A 4786-nucleotide genomic window follows, 5' to 3' on the forward strand; every position below is an offset into this window, starting at 1 on the left:
TAGCCAGGCAGTGGTGGCGCACACCTTTAATCCCAGCACTTGGGAGGCAAAGGCAGGCAGATTTCTGAGTTCAAGGCCAGCCTTGTCTACAAAGCGAGTTCCAGGACAGCCAGGGCTACAGAGAGAAACCCTGTCTCAAAAAAAAAAAAAAAAAAAAATCCAAAGTGATAGTAATCTTAAAAAATAAAAAAGTAATATCAAGAGGCCAAGACGATAAAATAAGTATCTGTGTTACCCCACGAGGCTCAGGGGTTGTGAACAGAAGGGTGGGGGTGAAAGGTTATAAAGAGCCACTAGGGGTATATGTCTGTTACAAAGCTACTTACTGAGTATTGCACACGTAACTGATGTAAGATCAAGCCAGCAGGAATCCAAGCATGGGTGGAGAAAGGGACTATGAAGTCCTTCCCCTATCTACGCAGCTTTTCGACCAGAAAAGGAGGAGGAGCAATTTTTTTTTTTAATTGAATAACCAAGCTCCAGTCCATGGCTCCATGCCTAGGCACTAAAGGAACTCTGGGTATTAATTAGCACATGAGATTGGGAAGGAAGAGTGGGAATAGGGGAATCACTGGGAGAGGAAGGAAGAGTGGTGGGATGGATTGGATCCAACCATATCTGGATCAATATTAAATTTTTTAAAATAATACCAATCACGGTTTTCAAATCCACCCAGTTGTATCAATATTATATTACACCCAACTCATACCATGAGCCAGATAATCCCATCTATTAGAAATTAAGACCATTTTCAGATGAGAACAGGAGAGCTCAAGAATTAAACTCAAGGCCCGTGACTGGTCAGTAGAGTCCTTTCTGACCCCCACCCCCACCCCACATTTAAGCAACTGAGATGCAGGACTGTGTCTCACAGTCTCAGTGCATGCTGTGGCTCTAACGGAACCTGTATTTTTCTCCTCACCCTGGCCAGTTCACAGATTCACCACAAGAGTTCTCTAATCTCAAAGCAGAAACCCACTTCAGTTTCTCTTCCAAAAAAGAAATATGTGCCTAGGCCAGAAGAATGCATCAGATTCCCCTGGACCTGGAGGTAAGGATGCTGGTGAGCCACCATGTGGATGCTGGGAACTGAACCCGGGGTCTTCAGGAAGGGCAGCCAGTGCAAGCTTCCTAACTACAGAGCCGATTTTCCATCACCACTACCACTCCCCCCCCCATCACCCAGGGAGGATTGGGTGGAGTCAGGCAGGAAGAGCCTGTAATGGAAAGGCCTATAGCGATTGCTAATAAAGGAGAATGTTTCTCTTCTGACTGTTGGACAAAAGGCTGAATCTGGGCATAAGTGGCCTGACTGCTGCTGGTTAATGGATTTTTGTATAAAAAGGCTAGCATGTTCCAATGGAAGCGAATATAGTCTGTTATCTATAAGGATGGGATTAAACAAACTAATCCAATAGGAATTTGTGCTGTTGATTGGGAGTAAGATGGATCCATCTGCGTGCAAAGAATTGTTAATGACCGAAGACCCATGGCTCAGTGGGCAGGAAGGGCACAGGGGAGACCACCCTACCACATAATCAGACATTCACGTTTCCCACTGCTTTGCTCCATTGTGTTCAAATGTGAGAAGCTGCTCTCCAGTCCTCCTGTACAAAGCTCTTTATTGGTCTTTACTGAGGCATGATCCCCGCTGCTTCACCCCAGCTGCCAGCCTCAGGAGGGCTTTGGCTTGATGGTGTCTGGCAGTGTTGCCCCCGGGAGATTTATGGTCTGTGAAAGATAGTCAAATTAACACCCTGAGCATTCCTGCTAGGATTAGAGGCCCGAATTTGCATGCTGCTCTGACATACCACAGGATCTTTTCCCAGCCTTGCCAGGTGGGGTTTGGGAAGGGTAATTAGAAGGAGCTGGTCACACACCCCTGTCCCAGCTGGGCCAGGCAAAGGGTCACTATACGTTTCCAGAGACATTATTTGGGATTTAACACTTTTTAATTGCTGTACCTCCCAGACTGGAATGGTAAGCCTCCCCTTCTGGGGCTGAATGAGGGCAATTGACTCCATGGGAGAAAAGAGCCAGCCCTTCTGTATGGAGAGGATGGATCCCTCCAGCTACAGGAGGAGTCTGGACGACGTGCCTCGGAAGACAAAGGCTTAAGTCATACAAATTACTGGTATTAACAGCAAAGTGTTTTCACTGTAGAAGGGAAATAAGAGGAAAAGTATAACGGAGTTTTAAAAAAAAAAATCGCCAGGCATTGGTGGTGCACGCCTTTAATGCCAGCACTTGGGGAGGCAGAGGCAGGTGGATTTCTGAGTTCAAGGCCAGCCTGGTCTACAGAGTGAGTTCCAGGACAGCCAGGGCTATACGAAACCCTGTCTCGGAAAAAAAAAAAAAAATCATTGTCATATACACATGTGCTCTATCTGCATATATGCCTGCATTGCCAGAAGATCCCATTATGTATGGCTGTAAGCCACCTTGTGGTTGCTGGCAATTGAACTCAAGATCTCTGGAAGAGCAGCCAGTTCTCTTAACCGCTGAGCCATCTCTCCAGCCCGAAATTTTTTTATGAGTGTTTATTTATTTGTTTATACTTAAGAGTACTCTATTTGCATGTGCACCTGCCTGCCAGAAGAGGGCGTCAGGTCCCATTACAGATGGTTGTGAGCCACCGTGTCATTGCTGGGAAGAGAATGCTTAGGACCTCTGGAAGAGCAGACAGTGCTCTTAACTGCAGAGCCATCTCTCCAGCCCCTGGAAGCTGTTTTCTATGCAGTGGACAGGTAGTTTGGCTTTTCTGGGTTTTGGGTTTGTGGGCTGAGGATCACACTTGACACAAGCACTCTACCACAGTATGCTGATCTTGTTTTCACAAAGCCAAATCATATTGTTCACCCTGAACAGTCTTTTAAGCTTATGTCACATGCATCTTCTCATGTTGCTCTCTGTCCAGGATTTAGCTTCTTTTGAATGCGTGTGTACAGTGTGTATGGATGCAAGCATGGATGCAGTGATAACAATTGTGGAGGCTGAGGACAGTATCAGGCTACATTTCTCACTCTCCTTGTTAGAGACAGGGCCTCTTTGCTGTTTTTCTGCTGCATAGACCAGGCTAGCCGATGTGATGCTGGGGGCCTTTGTATTAAACAAATATAATAATGTCCTTGAAGTTCATTGATAATAGGGCCTGAATGACAGTCTACTCCAGTGGTCCTCAACCTTCCTAATGCAGAGACCCTTTAATACAGCTCCTCATACTGTGGTGATCCCCATCCATAAAACTCAAAAAAAAATTTCTTTTTTTTTGTTTGTTTTTTTGGCTTTTTTGTTTTTTTGAGACAGGGTTTCTCTGTATAGCCCTGGCTGTCCTGGAACTCACTTTGTAGACCAGGCTGGCCTCGAACTCAGAAATCCGCCTGCCTCTGCCTCCCCAGTACTGGGATTAAAGGCGTGCGCCACCACGCCTGGCTTTAAAAAAACTTATTTCTGTTGATACTTCATAACTAATTTTTCTGTTATGAATCCTAGTGTGAATATTTTCAAAGATAGGATTTGTCAAAGGGGTTGAGACACAAGTTGAAAACCGTTGGTTTAGTTAGATTATCTACCGGGTACGGGGGAACTGAAGGTTCTTGGTAGCAGTTTTCATCAAGTTTAGAGTAAATGAAAGGAGGCAGATGAACAAGCACTGAGCAGCCAGGATCAGCACAAGGTTGGGGGCAGGCTTGGTTGGGCAGGTTTCTTGGGAAGGCAGTTACTTGTCTCTTTATTGTAGCTGTCCTCAGACCCACCAGAAGAGGGTGTCAGATCCCATTACAGATGGTTGTGAGCCACCATGTGGTTGCTGGGAATTGAACTCAGGACCTCTAGAAGAACAGGCAGTGCTCTTAACCGCTGAGCCAGCTCTCCAGCCCCTACTTGCCTCGTCAAGGACTCTGAGAGTCCTTACAGCTGTGTGTAAATCCACAGCTACATCTATCTCAATGGCTGCAATTTACCAAGTACCACTGATTGTCCTCAATAGTACAGTCAGTTGATTTTACTCTTTTTTAAATTATATTTTATTTATGTATTTATCTGTGAGCCTCATGTGCCACCACAAGCACTTTTACCCATTACACCATCCTGTTAGCCCCTTTAATCTTAATTACTAATGTTAACTCTCAAACCACATACTACCCTTCAGGGTTTTTTGGTTTTCTTTTTGTTTGTTTTGTGTTCTTTTTGTTTGGTTTTGGTTTTGAGACATGGTTTCTCTATGTAACTCTGACTGCCCTGGAACTTGATCTATAGTCCAGATGTCTCATAATGGAAGTGTTTGATGTAAGGGAGAAGAAAGCCAAAGTGTGATTTTTATGTTTGCTTTTAAATACCAGTTAATATTTGAATAGCTATTGCATTTATACAGCTCAAAATATTAAAGTACAGGGCTGGCGAGATGGCTCAGTGGTTAAGAGAGCCGACTACTCTTCCAAAGGTCCTGAATTCAAATCCCAGCAACCATATGGTGGCTCACAACCATCTGTAACAAAATCTGATGCCCTCTTCTAGAGTGTCTGAAGACAGCTACAGTGTACTTACATATAATAAAAATAAAATAAAATAATTTTAAAAAATATTAAAGTACAAAAAGGTGTTTAATAAAGTCTCCTGTTCCTATTCCTCATTGTTCTGATTTTCTCATATTAAATTAAATGTGTGTGTATGTGTGTGTGTGTGTGTGTGTGTGTGTGTGTATGAATGTGTGTGTATGTGTTTGTTTGCATGCATACATGTATGCCACTAGGCATCAAATCCAGAGAATCTATTCATAATCAAATGC

Source organism: Mus pahari, chromosome 1 (genome assembly GCF_900095145.1).
Source record: "Mus pahari chromosome 1, PAHARI_EIJ_v1.1, whole genome shotgun sequence".
In the NCBI taxonomy this organism is placed as follows: Eukaryota; Metazoa; Chordata; class Mammalia; order Rodentia; family Muridae; genus Mus; species Mus pahari.